The sequence below is a fragment of the Phascolarctos cinereus genome, unplaced genomic scaffold, assembly GCF_003287225.1.
Source record: "Phascolarctos cinereus isolate Bilbo 61053 unplaced genomic scaffold, phaCin_HiC Scaffold_3;HRSCAF=262, whole genome shotgun sequence".
Lineage (NCBI taxonomy): Eukaryota > Metazoa > Chordata > Mammalia > Diprotodontia > Phascolarctidae > Phascolarctos > Phascolarctos cinereus.
The window spans coordinates 15,622,372-15,643,316 of record NW_027555736.1 but is presented as its reverse complement, the minus strand read 5'-3'; the positions used below and the strand labels follow the sequence as shown (position 1 = coordinate 15,643,316).

The 20,945-nt window shown below is 34.9% G+C and overlaps 1 protein-coding gene across 2 annotated transcripts in view; it reads left to right on the top strand.

Moving 5' to 3' along the window:
* PCDH15 (protocadherin related 15) overlaps positions 1–20,945 on the top strand; it is a 1,495,046-nt gene that overhangs the window by 1,321,724 nt on the left and 152,377 nt on the right. The gene's annotated exons all lie outside the window — the stretch shown is intronic.

The following is a 20,945-nucleotide window of genomic DNA, read 5'->3' as shown; positions in this document are numbered from 1 at the left end:
CAAACATTTATTGTTCATCAATTGTTTGGAATACTTTCCTAGGCAGTGAGAAAGTATGCTGTGTTAGGTTTTGACGAGACCTGCTCTCTCTTCTATTAGAGATTTTGGTCTACTGGGAGATAGAACGTACTTACAAATAACTGGAACGTGCAAGGCTATGTTATAACTGGACAGAGATATTTAAGCAAAATGGTATGTAAGTACTGAATGGGTGAGGGAGGAGAGGCCATTACTGACTTCGGGGAACAGGTGAGCATAAGACAAAGGAATGGCATTTGAGTTGGGTTATACAATCTAGGAACGTTTCAGGGAAAAAAGGCAAGGACACAATTGAGTCATAGTCGACATCATTAACAAAGGTACAAGATTTAGAGAATGCTGCTCTCTAGTGGGTTTGGGGTGGTAGGCTTATAATAGACCCTTTTGATTGGAGTAGAGTAAGAAAAGATGGGGAGGAGACAGAGCTCAGAGTGTGTTTAAGGGAATATTGAGAGTCTCTTGTTTAATCCTTGTGCATAAGCCTTCTAAGTTGGAAACTCCCTAAACCATAGCAGATGTAATCCATTTAGGATTTAGTCGTATCACCTAGCAAGCTATCTGAAGATTATAGGAATTAAATGATTTACCTTGAAATTATTTATGTGAAGCACTTTGCAAACCTTAAACACAAACATGAATGTTCATTATTATTACTAGTAAATGAGAAAGGATAGATTTGAACCTAGGTCTTCCTGAAGTCAATGAGTCAATTAGCATTTATTAATGATGACTATGCAATAATCACCTTGCTAAACACTAAGGATACAAAAAAAAAAAAGACAATTCATGCCTTTGAGGAACTTATATTTTGTAGAGCAATACAACCCATAAAAAAAGAGCTGAAAAGGTAAGAGGGAGAGGGAAGAAGAACATGGTGGTGAAGTGCCAGGTGCCCCAAGAAGAGTGAAGCTTGCCTGGTCTTGGCCTTTCCTCACAATGGTGACTTAAGGAGGAACTTGTCAATGGGAAGACATATATTCCTCTTCAATTCTTTGGAGATTAGAGCATTGTAGGACTCCAAGGTATCTGGGAAACAGGATGTCTGGGGCAGAGAGAGCTTCTAGGGAGAGAAGGCAACTGAGACATGGTGGACAAGTCTGGAGAGGAGGTAGCAGAAGCAGTACAGGAGATTCCAGTACTACACCACATGATAAATAATCCAATAGATAGATAGATAGATAGATAGATAGATAGATAGATAGATAGATAGATAGATAGATTGGTAGATAAACAGAAGATGGATGGATGGATAGACAGCTGTAGATAGATGTACATGTGAGATTTTATTGGTATCTGTATATGTAGATGTATGTAAGCAAAGTTGCATTTCAGTTTTAAGATCACTGAGGTAAAGGTCCAGAGAATCTGATTAAACTCTGCAGCTGAATTTGTGACTTACAAAACTCCAATTATTATATATTTACTTTGTATATTTTTGTCACTTTTTCCACATTGTTTCACCCATACAAGGTAAGCTCTTGAGACACTGATTTAAATACCTCTTTGTCTTCCCAATCCCAGAATACTACAGGATAGCCAGTAGATGCTTTAAAAATTGTTGTTGGAGCAGTGAAGTGGCACAGTGAATAGAGTACCGACCCTGAAGTCAGGCGGAACTGAGTTCAAATCCAGCCTCAGACCTAACACTTGACACTTACTAGCTGTGTGACTCTGGGCAAGTCACTTAACCCCAATTACCTTTAAAAAAAAGTACTTGCTGCTTGCTTGTTTGAACAAGTTACTAATAGTGCCTTGATCCCCATAGGATATTAAGAAGTATTTGTCAAATGAAGCTGAGCTCAGATTTCACACCATTCAAAGCATGTCTGCCTTTCCAGATTTTAATATATGAAGCTGCATTTTATTCATTTTGGTCAGTCTAATTGACAGAGGGTAACTTATGTGCATTTCACCAGGAGGGTTCCCAATATCAGGTTCCCATTCTGGGTGATGGCAGCTTTTCAGTGGGCGATGAAGCAATTAGAGTCTCTTTTAGTTCTGCCTGGTTTGCCCAAAAGCATACGGTCATGGCATTGATTGCTTGCTTGGTGAGTAAGTTTTCTGTGAACACACAGGCTGCTCCTAATGAACTTGGCTATGAGAATACTGGGAAAATTCCTGTCGCCAATAGGAAACCAACAAGAGGCAGAAGTATTATCATATATGGAGTCTTTCAGCGGGCAGTACAAGACCTGAGGGGAGATCTATGCTCCTGAGACTCACTTGGCCCTATCTCATATGGGTCTGAGAGACACTATCTTGACTGTGGTCCATCATTGTAACTAGACAAGGAAAAAAACCAAAAAGGGTAAAATAAGGTTCTATACCAACAGAACATACAGTTCTAAAAACAGAGTTCTAGAGTTTAATTTCTACAACTTAAGGACCATGCCTTGACTAGGTAGAAGGCAGAGATGAGATAACCACTGAAACCTTGTCAAAGCAGGAATCCATATTCTCAGGTGAATATCTAAGTTTCCTGTTGTATTTCAACCTTCTTTTTTCTGTATTTCCCTTATAAAACCTCATTTATCAGGCCTTAGCCCTGTGCTTGGACCATAATAAGTGTTTAACAAATGTTTTCTGCCTGATTTACTTCTAAGATTACCACCAACATGGATGCAGGCCATTTTCTGGTACATTTTAGTGAAAAGAGTTCTTACTTTGTCATCAGGAAATCTGAGTCTATATCTCATCTCTGACTCTGCAGATACTACATGATTTCTCTGAGACTTGATTCCTTTATTTGTAAAATGGGTGTAATCATACTTGGGCCATCTACCTCCTGCAACTATTGTTAGGGAAAGTGACTTGTAACCCTTAAAACTTTCTAGAAATGTGAGTTATTACTATTGTTACCATTAAGAGGACAAATATGAGAGAATATGAACAGACAATCAGGGTATCATCTTGTTAATATTCAAATGGATTTGTGAGATTGTTTATCAGGAAGTTCTTTCCAGTGATTCAGTTCATGACCCGCCATACCTGTCTAGTCTGTGCTGGTCCCATCCAAGTCCTTCCACAGGGTTTGCTACAAGGGAATGCATTGATTATGCTTGGAGGCTTTTACTTTCTCATTACTTACGAAAGATAGCAGTGAAGCACATGGGCCATCACTCAATTTTGCCTCTTCTCCAGATGATCAGCTTCTCTTCTTTTCTGCCCATACTTCTTTATATGATATCCTTTATTATAGCACTGCTTCATCAAACACTAAGCCTGACCTTTATTTTAATGGGTTGTAGTTGAATCACACCTACCACACACCTCTCTATTAACTTTAAGGTGATTTTCTTATTCAATTCTTTGGACATGATGGCATTCTAAGACTCATAGACACACAACAACTCATGTAGAATATTAGCATTAAAAAGGTATATGATCATTTAAGATAGAAGTTTAGGGTCATACAGTAACTCTGACATTTTCCAAAGACACTTATTGGATATAGTATCCTGGGAATTGCTTTCACACATGGTTTGGGCCATATGGCTGTTGAGTTCCTCCCAACTCTAAGGTTGTGGGAGTCTGTGAAGTGGGGGCCCAATCAGGAAGAACAGAATTCAAATCTTGGCTCAGACACAAAGAGCAATTCTCTGGACTTCTCAGCCTCTGTTTTGTTGTCTATAAAATGGTGACAATAATAGTACCTACTTTGCAGGGCTTGGTGAGAATCAAATTAAATAATATATTTAAAACACTTTACAACTGTAAATACAATTTTTAACCTACATTTCAGAAAGATTTCCTAACTCAAGCCTGTCTAACTTTGGGTACTTTATGTGAAACTTTGTAGTTTGCAGACAATCAATTAATTTCTCCAGGCTTTTCATTTTCCTGAGATGTTTAATAGGCTTAATCACAAAAGAAGAATCTATCACAGTGCAAATGAGATTTATGAGTGGTAAATTAGCTTTGTTCAGGTCATCATCACAAGGATCTGAGCCTTGCCCACTCTTATTTTGTATCATTCTTATCACATTGCCTTTACTCAGGCAGAAAAACAGAGGCCATCATCCCTTCTGAAAATGGAAACCACTTATATCTTGAGCTACTCACAATTGCCTTGCTCTTGGATTATGACAATAGTCCTGCCATTTCTTTCTGTTCAGTATTAAAAGCATGAAACTGCATACATCCAACAGACGATAAATGACCCATTCTGGACTTTAATGTTTACTAAAGAAATCAAATGGCTTTGGTTCCCATGAAGTGTTTTTGATGAAGAACAATTAGGGGTCTTTTTGATCTACATGTGGGTAACAGCATCAAAGAAAGACAAAAATTACACATACTTAAGTGTGTTATAGCTTGGGGATTTTTCCTATTAAAAATTCATTTCTCTGTGTGTGTGTGTGTGTGTGTGTCTCCATATACATATATACATATTCTCTTTTACTCTTTATGTACATATGTTTATTTATATATACATATATGTGTGTGTGTGTGTGTGTGTGTGTGTATACAGAGAGAGAGAGAGAGAGAGAGAGAGATGGACAGAGACAGAGACAGAGACAGAGACAGAGACAGAGAGGCAGAGAATCTTGATCCTCTGGGAAATAAAAAAGATGTGATGAACGGTTTCTAAAGTCATTCACCAATTCCACAGATGCCACCTAGGATTCCATTAAACAAGAGTAATTCCCTTGAGCAGAATATCACTGTCATACTATCTTTGTCTCCTGTATTAGGGTTCTTAGATCTTCTTATGTTGTGACAATGAACACTGCTAAAAGTCATATTTTATTTTTGCCTTCCTTCAATCCTGCTAAATGAAGGTGGAATGAATTTCATAATTACGGAAAACTTTTTTCCATGATTTTTATGCAGTAGACAAAACTGTCAAAGGAAGAGTTTATAGTTTGAAGACTCGAAACTTAAAGTAACCCTAAAATGTAAATGCAGGCCAGAAATGAGAAATTCCTTCCCCAAGGCCCTCTTGTTCTAATTGGTGATAACTTCTATTAGCCATCACATCAAGGCCTGACTCTAGGCAGGTGTCATTCCATTACTAGACTACCTTCTCAGGATCTAGCTTGCCTCCTGGATGAGACACTTTGACCTGGAGTTCTTATCACTGCTATAATCTCATGCCACATACTGCTATTTTGCTTAAAGGTTACGTTAGACACCCACTACAACTAGTCCTTGATCCAGTCATGATCCACAATACTTCTGGCCTTCTTATTACCCACTCTGCTGACTTAAGAACTCTACTGCCACATTTACCCTGCCTTTGCTTTCCAGTTCTTGAACCAGAATCAAATCAATTATATTATTGCTCCAAGAAAAAAAAAGTCTATTTGTCTGTATCTCTACTCACTAACTTTATAAATCAACATATTCTGCCCTGATCACCACTCTCCTACATGTATTGTCTTGCCTTAATAGAATGTAAGCTCCTTGAGGGTAGGGAAAATATTTGCTCAGTCCATTGGGGCCACATTTGGTTTTAGTCATTTCATATCATTCCATTTTGTTTGTTTTGTTGTTGTTCTTTCCATTTATAATGCTGTGGTTATTTTATACAATATTTTCTTGTTTCTGCTTTTGTCAAATCATGTAGATCTATTCATGTTTCTCTGTATTTATCATAGTTACTATTTCTTACAGCACAGTAATATTCCATCACATTTGTTTAATGATCCCTAACTAAAGGGCTCTTACTTTATTTTCAAGTTCTTTGCCACCACAAAAATTGCCATTGTAAATATTTTGATGACTATGTGTGTTTTCTTCTTATCGATGACGTTCTTGTGGAACAAGCCTTATAATGGAATCCCTAATAAAAGGATAGTCACCATCTGCTTCATGTCAGTTGTTTCCCCCAAATGATTGTAATGATTCACAGCCCCAACAATGGTGCACTAGTGTGCCTATCTTCCCATAATCCCTCCAACATTTACTCTTCCCATCCTTTGTCATGTTTGCCAATTTACAGGATATGAGGTGACATATGAAGGCTGTTTTGATTTGCATTCATCTTATGATTAATGATTTAGTGAATTGTTTCACATTGCTATTAATAGTTTATATTTGTTTCCTTTCTTTCTTTTCCTTTTTCTTTTTTTCAGACAATCAAGGTGAAATGACTTCCCCAGGGTCACACAGCTAGTGTCTGAGGCCAGATTTGAATTCAAGTCCTCCTGACTCCAGGGGCATTGCTCTATCCACTGCCCTACCTAACTGTCCACATTTGTTTTCTTTTTTTTTAATTTTCTTTTGAGAATTATTTTTATATATATTGGCCACTTATACATTTGGTAATACTACATTATTTTTTCTCTCTGTTTGACCTTTTACTTTCTTAAACTAGTTGTATTATTTTTCTTGCACAGAAGCTTTTCAATTTCAGGTAATTAAAGTTATCTTTTTTTTAAATTTTCAAATACTTCTATATCTTGTTTGGTTCAGAATATTTCCTCTACCTGTAATTTTAAAAGATGTATGACCTCCTCTTCTAACATTTTATAGTATCATCTTTAAGAATATGGTCATTTATTCATTTAGAATGTATTGAGAGTTATGGAATAATGTGTTATGATAAGCCTAATTCCTGCCAGACTGCTTTCTAATTTTCCCAGCAGTTTTTATCACATAGAGAATTATTTTCTAAGGAATTTGTGTTTTCTGGTTTATCAAACACTAGATTATTGTGTTTCATTATTTCTGGTTCTCCCTTGTCTAATCTATTATATTAATCTGCCTCTTTGTTTCACCATTAGCAAGTGATTCTGATGACTGCTGTTTTATAATGTACTTTGCATTGTGGAAGTACTAGAATTTATTTATTCTTTCCTTTTTATTCATTATTTTCTTTCCTATTCAAGGTGTTCCCTTTCTGCAAAGGAATCATGTTATTATTGTATCAAATTCTGTAAATCATTTATTTGAAATTTTTTTAGCTGCGTCATTAAAGCTATAAATTAATTTAAAAAAAGTTTTGATTTTTATTATATTAACACGACCTAGCCGTGAGCAATGAATACTCCTCCAACTATTTACATTGAACTTCGTATTTTTTTTCTTTAAGGAGCATTTTGAGATTGAATCTACACAAGTTTTTGAAGTGCTTTGAGAGATTGGTCCCTGAGTATTTTACGCATTTTGTGGTCATTTGGAATGGAATCTCTTTTTTCAATGACTGCTTCTTAGATTTCATTATTATCATGCAGAAATAATATTGATGGAGGAGGGAAGTCTGTAGCCTGCAATTTTATTGAAACTATTTTATTGATTAGTTTCTTTGATGATTTCCCAGGATATTCTAAGTGAACCATCATGTTTTTAGCATTTAGGGGTAGTTTTATCTCTTTTGTATCTTTATTTCTGGTGCAATAGAGAAAGCACTGGATCTGGAGTCAAGAAGATGTGAGTTCAAATTTGACCTCCAACACTTACAACTGTCTGATCCTAAGCAAGTCACTTAACTTCTCTTTGCCTAAGTTTCCTTATCTGTAAAATAAGAGGGATAATAGCACCTACCTCCCAGAGTTGTTTCCAAGAATAAAAATAATAACATAGTGCTGACATGAAATAAGCATGATATAAGTATAAGATGATGGTGATGGTGATAATGATGATGATGATGATGATGGTGATGATGATGATTACATCCTGGGTTTGGTGTGAGAAACAAATGAGATAATGAAGGTAAAATCTTAGCTCAACATGTGGCACATTGGAAATACTATATAGATGCTAGCTACTATTATTACTTTTCTTGTCTTATTGTTATTGCTAGATTTCTAGACATACATCAAATAATATTTGAGAGAGTAGGCATTCTTCTTTACTCAAATATTTATTGGTAAAGCTTCTAGTTAATCCCTATTGTATACAATGTTCACTTTGGGTTTTAGATTATTTTTATGTTATAGTTACGTCATAACTATAATTTGTCAGATTTCATCATTAATGAGTGCCGTATTTTTTCTCAAAGGCTTTTTCTGCATCTACCAAGAGAACAGTATAGTTTTAGATTTTTTATGTAATATGATTAATGATGTTGATTATTCTCTTAATGTTATGCCATTCTTGAATCCCTTATATAAATTTAGCTTGGTCATGATGAATGTCTCAGATGAATTGCTTTTATCGTTGAATGGGATTTTATTTTTAAATTTTTGATTAAATTTTAACAATATAGTTTATCTATAATTCTATCTTTTTGATCTGTCTTTTCCTGGATTATAAATTAGAAATATATTTGACTCATAAGAGTAGTCTAATAGAATGATTTCTTTCTTAATTTTAAAAATATTTTTGTAGTGTTGTCATCTATATAATTTTTCTATGAATATACATCAGGCCCAGGAGTTACCCCTTGATAACTCTGAAACACACAACCAATAGTTCCTTCATAACTTGATGCATTTTCTTTGTTGACATTAAATTATTCAAAATTTACATTTGGCCTTCTATCATTTAAGGTATTTTATATTTTTTAATGTATGATTGTAATTATTTAATATTTTCAGCCATTTTCACAGTAGGTTGTGGCAAAACTTTGTTATTTCTTCTAGTTCTTTTCATTATTACTATTTAACCTTGTTCATTTACTCTTTTGTTGATTTCATTTTCTGTCCTCTTCTCTATAATGAAATTGTCTAAAGGTTTATCATTTTTTGTTTTTCTTAAAAAAGAAAGCAGCTTGAGTTTTGTTTATCATCTTTCTAGTTTTTATGTGTTTTCTATTCACTTTTCCTCTATTTTCCCGTATCATCTCTTTTGTTCTTGTTTGGTGCTTATTTGCTTTCTAATTTTAAATGTATATTCAGCTCATTATTCTCTTTTTCTCTTATCTTAATAAATGTTTTACAGATATAATTTCCCCCAGATGACTATGTTACTGTATCTTATAAACTTTGATATGTTTTTTCATCACTATTGTTTTTTTTCACATTATTATGAATTGTTTCTATGGGAAGTTCTTTGACCACTTATATTTAGGATTTAATTATTTAGTCTCCATTTCAGTCTGTGTCATTTGTGCTATTTGTATTTGTGTTTGTCATTTGCGTATTTTCTATTTTTATTGTATTATAATCTCAAATGTATGAGTTTACTATTCCAGTATTTTAATTTTTATTTTCAATATCTCTATTTCTGAAAACACTGCAATTATTGCCTAAGTTTCATGTGGCGCTGAACAATATCCATATTCTTTAATAGTTCCATTTAGCAAATGTTATGTCTTCTCATCTCTAGTTTCTACAGAATTTGTTCAGTTCTTTAATTTCTCTTTTTAATCTTTCTTTTGAATTTCCAAAAACTAAGGAAAGAACATTAAAGTGCCCTCCTCTTATTTTATTAATTCATAGCTCCTTAAAATTTAGTGAATGAATTCAGATGATTAGTAATTTGAAGCATGTACATTTAATAATGACATTGGTTTGTTGACTGTGATTCCTTTCAGCATAATGTAGTGTATTGTTTACATCTAATTATAAATTTAATTTTTATTTTACTTGATAAAATAATTTCAGTACCTTCTTTGGATTCTCTTTGTGCATAGTAAATTTTGCTCCCAACTTCCATTTTTATCCTGGCTTTGATTTTTAGTTGTATTTGTTTTATCATTCTCCTTCATTTTGTTGGATTGCATAATATATTCACTTTTAAAGTTTTGAGAATTCTGTTAATGTATTTTTTCATTTGTCTTAATATTATATTTTTCTGAGTTAAGATATTTTCTACTCTTCCTCTGTGAAGGAAGTAATTTGTCTCTTGTTATTTCTGCTTAATATAAGATTATCATATTTGTACAGACTTACTTCCCCTCACTCTCAAGCTATTCTGCATTTTCCCTGCTTTATTTTAGTTTTACTTATTAATCCAGTTTTTTATCTAGTTAACCAATTGTCCCTCTGATTTTCTCTGAGTTAAGTAGTTTTGTAAAATCCCAATTCATTTCTTCCCATTCAAGTTCTTTTGTTAGTTTTATTTTTAATTTTCCAATGTTTTTTCAAACAAGGATTTATTTCTCTTATTGTGTTCATTAATTATCTTCCCTTTCTATCTATTCTAGGCTTATATTCTTTAATTCAGAGTCTTTAAACTTTTTTTCTTCTTTTTATCTCTTTTCATCACAGAATTAAAACTTCCATTACCTATTTTGAGTTCACAATTCTAAACAGGTCATATATTGCTGCCTTGTAAATCTTTCATCTTTTTTTGTTGTGACTCACTCTTAGATGTATCAATTCCTACAGGAGATAGTGTATAGTAGAATTATCCCAGCATAGATATATTTTATGTGCTTCTGACTGTGTGATTCCCCATGGCTTCCCCATGATAATTTTCACCCATTTTCTATGAAAATCTTGTCTCCAATTTAATGTCTTCCCACTATTCTTGAAGAAAGTTGCATCCAGTGGCTCTGATTCTCCTCCTGAGAGAAGATGCAGTTTTAGAGGCACACCTCTTTCTTTCAGATGGTAGTCTTTTGAAGCATAAAATCTCTGCAGATTATATCCATTTTAGGATCTTCATCTCCACTACCAAAAATCTCTCTCGTATATCTCATCTCCATGGGCATTTTCTGTAATGTGACCTGCTTCAATCAGTGATTTGAAAATCCTCTCTTTTCCACTCCTTATTTCAATCTTTGCCTTTTCCATGTTCCCCATTCTCCCAAAGACCTTCTTATTCCTGGGAGACTTAGGAGTTATTTTCCCCTCCTCATTTACAATTTACTTCATTGGCGTGCATTACACATTCCCCTGTAGCTTTCCCCTACCTTTTTAATGCACCTTCTCATTCTGCATTTTAGTGCCACAAGAAAATGTTGATTCTCTTGTAAGTGAAGCACAGTGATGCTTAATCAACAGTAATTAAGGCTTATTATTCCTCCACTTTAACTTATTTTATTTGAATTCCACTTTCATCTTTATCCACTTTTGTACTTTTAGAAAAAAAAACTTAATTTTTTTCTCATCATTTTTTGTTCCTGTTGTTTTTCGTCCCACAGCAGCATTAGACTAGAATTCTTTTTTTTTTAACTGGGGGTAACTTATTTTGTCATTTCTGCTTTTTTTGTTACCTTACATTTTTACCCTTCTTGAGTTTCCATGGTTTGGGGATATTTGCTCATTCATTGTGTGTATTGGAAGAGTATAGTAATATTTCAAATGTCTCTTTTGTATTGAAATCCATCTTTTTTTTTCTTTTATTATTGGGCTCACGTTTACATAGTATGTAACTTTCAATCACATCTTGAATTGCTTGGTTCTTCAGAATACCTTTTTTTCTTCCATTCCCTTTTGGGGTTTCTGGTGAATGAATATCCAACAGTCCTGTGCTATTAAAACTTCCTGTCCTTAATCTTGCAAGTTTTTTCTACTGGTTACTTGCAGAATCTGTTGTTTGTCATTGAAATTGGTAAATGTTGCCACTTTACTGGATGTCTTGGAATAGGCAGCAGAGTGGGTGTTGTTTTTGTTGCTGTTTTGGCGCTCTGGATTTTTGGATTGGCACCTTTATGTATTCAGAAGCTCTGGGAAGTTTTTTCATAGTGTTTCTTGCATTATGATCTTAAGGGTTTGTTTGTTTGTTTGTTTTTTCTTGGTTACCTGTGTTGCCTAAATTTTCTCAACATAATCTTTGAGATCAATGTATTTTGCTTGTATAGAGAACACTTTATTAATGTTAATTTTTCTTCTGTTCTATGTATTTATATCTTAATCAATGATTTTTTCTGTCTCATTTACTTGTAGAAACTTACCACCATGGATTCAAAGATTTTGTGATGTGTGTATATGTGTGTGTGTGTATGTACACATACATAAACATGTTGCCAAGCTTTTCAACTGGGCAACACTTTTCATTTTTTTTTTCTGTATATATGTATGTATATATATATAATTTCTTTCTTTAATCATTCACAAAATCCGACTGCAGCTTGAAAGTCTCTTGCCAACTGAGTGGGTCCTTTGTCTCATCAGTTCTTGATTCATTTTTCATTTACTCACAACATTTATGAAGAGCTATTTGGATACATTTAAATGATTTGGGACACATTTTTCTGTTACTAAAGTCTTCCATGATGGTGTATCTGCTTGTGCTCAAGGTCTTTACATAAATTCCTTTCTTCCCAAGATATTTGGTAATTCAGTCCCTCTCCAACCTTTATATTCTTTTATCTTTCACTTTTAGATTACTTTCACTTTAGTTATTGATGCAAAGACTAGACCTCAGAACTGCCTCACCTTCCTTCCATGCTGGAAAATTCACTTTTCACCTCTCTCACTTCCTAACCCGCCTGACTTCTAGAGAGTTCATACTTTGCTTAGGTTGACACCAGAACCTTTTCCTTCAGGCCTAATATAGACCCACATGTGACCTGATGCACTGCTCCAGTTCTCTCCATTTCTCTTTTCTTTAGCTAAGTACTGCTGTAACCCTCTGAAAGAGCAGATTTCTGCCTTCCTGTACCCTCACTATCCTGTGACACATGAGGACAGGCACAGAGTAGAATTCTGTTGCTTTTTGTACAGTATTCAGGGGTAAGGGCAGGAGTGGGAAGCATGTTGGCAAAGAATACAACTGCAGCAAGGGGATTGCTAAATGGATCCTGGATTATAAGTCTATGGGTCTGGCTGTGCAGCTATCCCAGAGTGTGGGGAATAATGAGGGAGGGGGTTCTTAATGAATCTCATAGATGTTAGGAATCAGCCTTCTTTGCTATCAATTCATCAGATTATTACTTCAAAATATTTTTAATGTCTTAGCCTGTGAAGACAGCTGCAATTCCTTTTTTTTTCTTGCATAAAAATTTGATTTGGTGCAATTTTGAGAAGGCATAAGGAAGGAATGGAGAAAATATCCAATCTTCTATCTTATTGGGTATCACAGAACCTAGAAATCTGATTTAATAATTTCTAATGGGAACATTCTAGCTTAGCATACATCAAACTTGTCTGATCTTTGATTTTATCAAAGTGAAAGACATAGTCCCTCTTTTCCTCAATAGAAAGGTCTCTGAGAGTTGCTGTGCATAAAACCTTCATCACATTGAGGGAATGATGCTCTCTTCTGAATTCATCTTAGCTTGACCTCCAAAATATAGTTCACCTAGCATCTACCCTTATTTGAAGACTTTTTTTTGGAGTGGGACAGGGTATGTACTGCACTGCCACAGCATTTCAGAACTCATTTTCATAAAATTGCTTTACGTAACCTAGCCTCAATTTTCTGTTATATAAAATAGTGATAACAACAATACCAACCTCACAAGGTTGTTGCAAAGTCCAAATACAAGAACATATGTAAAGCATTTTATAAGCCTTAACTTGATATTCACATGTTAATGATGGTAATGATGGCATGATGAAGATGATAACATGATGAGCCATTAGAGAAGGGTCCTATGACTGGAAGAAAATCTAGAGGTTATAAAATCTCACCCTTTACTTTAAAAAAAGAGGAAACTGAGGCCAAGAGAAAGGAAATGCCCAGACATACACAAGTTGTAAATGTCTGATGTGGGAATAAAACTCAGGTATTCCTGATCCTAAAGCCAGGATATTATCCACTATACCTCACTACCTCTTAGAAATTGGGTGGAAACCAACTTATTACTCCTGGTTATCCATGTGGCATGGTTGCTGAATTAACCTGAAGCTGAAAGTCTATACTTCACTTATGTCAGATTTTCCTTGAAGTCTCAAGACTGATGACCTTATCCAATGGGGAATTAAACTTCCTTAAATAAAATCCAGTTAGAAATACAGCAGTTGATTGATATAATGTTCAATTGATGCAGTTTTGTCCATGAGACCAGTGAGACAATCAGAAGCAATCTTATTATTGGTTAAGTTTTATTTCCAAAGCAAGTCAAACTGTTAATAACATGAGAGGTGGGGAAAATAAAATGTCAGATCTAGGCACTGAAGTAAAGTTCCCCACAATTCAAAATTTAGGACTGAAAGGACCTTTACTATCCATCTAATTCACTTCATTCTTTTACAGAGGAGGAAACCAAGAGCCGATGTAGGAAAGGGACTTAGAGATATGAAGGGAGTACAGAATAGGTAGAATTTGAACTCAGGCTCTCTGACAGCAGATCTGATACTCTTTTTCCCATACCACATTATGTTTTCGTCCTTACTTTTTAAAAATTTTTTATTAGAAAAAACGATTTAAGAAGTAGGCATATATATAATTCCTTTTGCAGAATCTCAGGTATAGGTTCCTTTGAAATAACAAAAAGGCCACATTTGAATTTTATTACATTGTGATCTTTCGCTCCACTTTATCATAATTCAGTTAAGTTAAAAAAAAAAAACTTAACTAATTGCCAGGAACTATGTTTAGCAATGGAGAAACACATTTAAAAAAAAATCTGCTCTCAATGAGTTTACATTCTAATGTCCTTTACTTATTAGACAATTCCTCACCTGCCTGTTTCATGGATCAGGATATCTGTTATCTCATAGTTTATCTGCCCAAGATAATGATTTCTTGTTATTTCTCTTCCTTTTTGTCCTCCATACTTCTAGCTACTCAATTCATGTGTAAAATTTAGGTTTTTTTCCTAAATGCAACTCTTTTATTTTCATTTTCGGTATGTAAATTTCATACTTTTCTCAGACTACCTCTACCCATTGCCAAGGCTCATAATTCTTTGATACTCTAATGAACCTCTGATCTCACTGATGTAGGTGCTCCTTACCATGATGCAAACAGCAAGCTAATCCCACCATCACGTTCTTTAATATTCTAATTTGTCTTCTATGGTTTCAGATGTCTTTCTTGGATTTTTTCATATATCTTCTGGAAAAAAAAACCCTTAGGCTGTCAATGTTACCCTCCGTGCCTAAGTCATAAATGCACCATTTCCTATCTCTATGATTTTTCATTGATTATCCCTCACCTCTGAGTCTTGAGATTTTTTTGAAAGACCTTTTTTGTCTTTCAAGAATCAGCTCAAACCTTACTTTCTGCGTGTCTCAGCCACTACTCGGACATTCAGCTTGAAGGTTACCTTCCTCTTAAAATGTTTGTATCAAATACTGTACTAGATCGGCCTATTATTTCACTAATACAGGGAATTCCCTGGTAAGGTAGTGCTATCAATACAACTGATTCTTTCTCTACCAACTTAGAGTCATTAAGATTTAAACAGGTTGCCAAGAGGTTAAAAAGCTTTCATAGAGCCAATATTTGCCAGAAGTGGTACTTGAACTAAGACCTTCCTGGGGCTGAGGCCAGCTCTCTTACTATTATGCTACATTACACTGCCTGATGGGAGATATATGCATATATTTTTACATGTTCCCTCATCTAATCATATGTCAGCTCCTTGAATGCAGGGCAGTTTTTGTATCTATGCCTTCCTTTGTATATAAAGAGGTTAACACACCATAAGTGTTTAAGAAATGCTGCTTAACTGATAAAAATCATGTGTTTCAGTTAATTATTGCATATAAGACTTCCTTAGTAATACCCTCCAGCCTAAATGCACTCACCGGGCATCTCCCTACTGTGTGTTGGTCCATCTGAAAAGTCAATTTGTTTTAGTTTTAGTTAAAGACTTTTGGCCTCCATATTATTAATAGCCTGAAATAATTTATTTTCAACTAGAAATATGATAGATATTTTTTAATGATTTCCTTGAATTTCTTGGAAAATCATTGAATTATTTCCATATCCAGGGTGAACAAATAGATTTCCATGAACTAATCATGACCAAAATATGAATGTCTTCAATGGAAATCTAAATATCAAATCTTGTCTAAGAAGAGGTTGACTTCATCATGCCCAGTGAGGTAGAGTTCTGAAGAAGGATGTTTGACATTTACCGGAGAATGATTGGCTGAGACACTTATAAAAATCAGAATTCACTTGTCATCAGTCAGAGAGGTAAATATCATGGAAAGGTCAAATTTTCTTGAATAGATCAAAGAATACCAATTTTGTGAACTGGTTTAGGTGTTTGTTTCCAGCAAGAAGGGCAATACTCTATACACATGTTTTCAAAATATTATTAATGTAGATTAACTGTGTTGAGTTGAGAGATTCCTTAATTGAAATACCTTTGGTATTAGAGAGACCTTGAGTGACTTCAGCTTTTACTACAATCTCTACTAAGGGTTGGTGAACCTTTATCATTAAATTTGGATTCATCACAGTTTATATTAATAAATACTTACATTAAACAAGGGGAGAAGGAATTAACTTAATTTAAATAAAAAATATGAAGGTTTTGGTAGACTATAAACATAATAGTGACTGCAGCTGCTCCTGTCAAGGGGGTTTCGGTACCCCTATTGGGATCCAGACCTAGTTGCTCTGAGGATAGACACACACACACACACACACACACACACACACACACACACACACACACACACACACACCAGGCCTACAACTGAAGGAACCAGAAAATAAGACCTCCAGAAGGGACAAACCCACATTGGTGCACCTCCCATCCATTGGTACTCCATTTGGACTCATTCTGCAATGATTAGCATACTCCCATAACCTCTTCATTTCCCTATCCCTGGGATGCTGAATCCTTACCTCTCTAATCTCATCTTGGCGTGGAGGTCAACATGTGTTTCTCAAGGCCATGCCCATAGAGGACAAACTTGGACAGATTTTTGCCAAATGGAAAGACTTCTGTTGTGTGGTCAAAGGGTATCTTATTTGTTCTATTTTTGAACCTGAAACACCAACCCAATCTAAACCAAGCAAATGAGATTCTTTGTAATCTCAGGATGAGACAAACAAAGTTCAGAATCTTCTCAGCAGGGTGTTATGCTTTTCTTGTCACAGAAACTCATGAAAATAATGTACCAAATTATAAAAGTTGTGAGATCTCTATTCAAGCTTCAAGAGCCCATGTTGGCCAAAACACAGATTCATTGGAGCCTTAAAGTACATCTACAGACTTTAACTGAAAAGAATGTATTACAGGCAAGTCTGCAGTTTAGAGGGAAGAGGCACTCTACTGATTCATGGAGACAAATCTCTCACAGATGACAATTCAATAAACTTAATACATTTTACATACAGATCAAATTCCTCAGAGAGCTTTTCATGGAGCAATTGAATGGAGTCCATTCTGTGATGAATGGTGTATAAAGAGCATGGCACCTGGTATGCAATGATGGAGAAAGCTCATTTAAGAGCTGAAAAAATTCAAACAACCATTTGTAGAGTGCAGAAAGGGAGGAATGGGAGACTACCACAATGATGGAGCCCATGGGAAAGTGAACAGCTGAAGTTAACATTGCAATAGAGAGAAAAATAAATAAAATTATTTTTCAAACTAAAGAAGCCTACCATCATCCTTACAAGAGCACAAACAGTAGCACATTATTAAAGAGATTTGAATTAATAAGTCAAACAGCTTTAGAGATTTCAAAAGGTGAAAAAAATTCAAAATCTCTCTAAGAAAGAGCAATGCAATACAAAATATGCCTACATACAGAAAAAATGGCTTCACCTACTTGTTAAATTTGTTTTCTGATTTTTTAAAAAAGTTATATCCCTGTAAATAGCACTTTGTTCACAAAGGGATTAAGTGCCTATTTGCTATTTTCCCAGTTTATAACTATATTAACCATAAATAAGACATTGTGTTTCCATGGTGATAAACCCTTCCCTTCATCTATTTCCTATGCTGCTGTCAGTGTCTTTCCTTTAACTTTTCCTAGGATCTCTATTTGTTTACATTATATTTAATTTTTTATCTCTCATTTCAAGGTTAGCTATAATTCTATTTAAAGTATATGTACTTTAAAAAAAAAAAGTAGAGTATAGACATCTCCAATTCACAATTCAGCCATGTCCCAAAAGTCCATATGATCATATATTTAGACCTGGAAAGGACTTTGGACATCATCAAGTTAAGCACCCTCGTTTTAGAAATGGGGAAATGAAGGCTTAGAGAGAATAAGTGACTTGCCTAGGGTCTCACAGCTAGTAAACTTCTGAGGTATATTTCAAATTTGGTCTTCTTATCTCAAAGATCAATGCCTCAGTCACAACATCATGTTGCTTCTGTAAATAAGTCTATGGTTTGCAATCATCTTATGGAAATGCTATTCTAAAGGTGCTTAGTGGCCAGAGCCAACCACAAGAGAATGTTTCATTCACAGAATATAAGCTCTTTGAGGAAAAGGACTTTTTCATTAGTACCTTTGCATTTCTAATACCTAGTACAATGGCTGATACATTAAAAAAAAAGAAGAATGAAATTTTAAAAAATGTTATACAGACATTTGAGATTTGCAAAGCACCTTATAACTATTCTGTTTTTCATTTTATCCTCATAACAACCTAGGGAAGTAGGTGTTATCTTCATTTTACAAATAAAGAAACTGAGGTAGACACAACTAAAGTGTTTTTTTGTTTGTTTGTTTGTTTTTTGCCCAGAGACACACTTTGTAGGTGTTAGAGGCCAAACACGAATTCTGGCCTTCCTGATTCTAGATCTACCACTGATCTCTGTACCTAACAGTTCCACTCTATACCCCTTCTAATAAGCACATTTTTAAAAAGGGGAAATGAATTCCAATTTCCAACTGGGGATGCCAGGAACATAACACCCTCTTGTCATGGTTACAGAAACAGAAGGTCCAACTGATCACTTGGAAAAATTTTGGAGAAGAGATTCCCATTCAAAAAGAGTTGGAAGAAATGGTTGGTTGGACCTAAAATTCTAGGGAGAATTCTTCTTTAAAGCTTCAACACAGTAATCTGGTATTATGGACTCTCAAAGGCTGTATCTTCTGATTATAAAATTCAAGCATGCTCTAGTATGTTGGAACCTTGTCAAACACAGGGATATTGATGGATCTAGTTATTTTGCTCTAGGACTCATCACCAGAACGCTGGCAAACAGGCAGTGGTTTATATTTTCCAGCTGCATTAATTTTTGACAAATATGTATTAAAGCTTGAAGAGACATGATCTGCACCTCTAAAGTATTTACCAACAGTGTTAAAATCAGATTTACTTGAGGCAACAATGTTTAAGTAGGTATTTCTATGAGATACATCATTATTATAAAGTTAATTAAAAAAAGGGAAATTTTGCCAATAAAATACTACTCTGGTGGCTTTTAAAATATACAGCAAAATAAAATTGACTTCTATAATCTATTTTTTTCACTTGATCCTATATAATACAGCATCAGATTCCTCATTTTCTACCTTCAATTCTCAGTGGATATGACTTCTTTCTAATAATAACTTAAACCCAAGAAAATGCCATAAATGGTATCCAGGAAAGATATCATCAGAATAAAGATGTGGGTTGGTCACATAGTAAAAAGGGAAATATAGCAAGGAAAGTCTTAAGTGTTGCACTGTTAGTCAAAAGAAAATGCAGAGAAACCTAGAGGAAAGCCTCTAATATTATAACATGGGCAAGAGTCACACAGGATATTAAAGCATCTAGTACATGGGCAGGTAGGTGTTAGAGTAGATAGAATGTTATGCCTAGAGTCAAGAAGACTTGAGTTCAGATCTAGCTTCTGACACTTACTGTATGACCTTGGGCAAGTCTTAACATTTGTCTGCCTCAGTTTCCTTTACTATACAGGATGGATAATAACATACCTACCTCCCAGAGTTCTCATTAGGATTAAGTAAAATAATACTTTCAAAGTGCTTAGCACAGTGCCTGGCACATAGGAGATACAAATAAATACTATTATTATTGACAGCATGAAACTAGCAAAAAAATTGGTTATTGACCAATGTCAGGAGTCACAAAAATACAAAAATCTCAAGCAAAAATGAAAATATAGAACTCTTAAGTTAAAAGCAGCTCAGAAACCAAGAAATACAATACCTACTTCAGGAAAAATCCTTGTTAAAACCTGCTCAACCAAATACATTTTTAAGTCCTTAAAAAAATTTTTCTCATCATTAGGGCAGTTAGAAGGAATATATGTAGAAAGAAAGCAGGGGTGGGGTGAGTTGAATGTGATGGTATGATTATCTAAAAAAATTAAATTAAGGGATGAGAAGGGAGAATGCAGTGGAAGAAGGGGAAAGGGAGAGAAAGAATGGGATTAATTGTCTGACATAAAATAGGCATGAAAGACATTTTACACTGGAGGGGGAGATAGGGGAAGTGGAGAAGGGAACACATGGACCTTGCTTTCATTAGAATTGGCTCAAAGAGGGAATGATATACACACTCGGGTGTAGAAATCTATCTTACCTTACAGAAAATAGGAAAGGAAGGGAAGGGGACAAGAGGAGTGGGGAGCTGATAGAAGGAAGGGCAGTTTGGAGGAGGTAAAAGTGAGAAGCAAAACACTTTTGAGAATAGACATAGAAAGAGAACAGGGTAGAAGAAGAGAATTTACTTTCTTTATATTTCTTTTTTTTTTTGCTTTGATTTCACATAATGACCTACATGAGTACACATGTATAACCTATGCCAAATTAGGCATGACCAAATCCTTTCATTTCTCTGCTCCTGTTTCCTTGTCTGCAAAATGACAGTGTTGGGTTAAATTGCCTCTATGGTCCCTCCCAGTTATAAATATATGCTCTTTTGAGGTATGATCTATTTTAATAACTATGAACTGATGAACTATCTTTCTAATCTTCATTTCTGGGATCAAGGAGGACAAATATAATCCTTCTTCTATGTTAGTCATTCAAATGTTCAAATGTGGCTACCATGCAATCTTCAGGCTTTGTTCCTTAGTCCTACATCTGCCATGATTATGAGGCCTTTTGACATTCTGGTCACCATCCTCCTACCCCGGATATTTGCCAACTTAGTGGAGAACTTGGAGAACTGTGGTGACCAAAACAGAACGTAAGAATCTAGACGCCACCTGCCCAGGGTAGAACCATAACCACCCTCTGGATGCTGTTCCCCTCAGCCTTAAGTGCCATTAAATAGTAGAACTGATATTTGAACTCCAATCC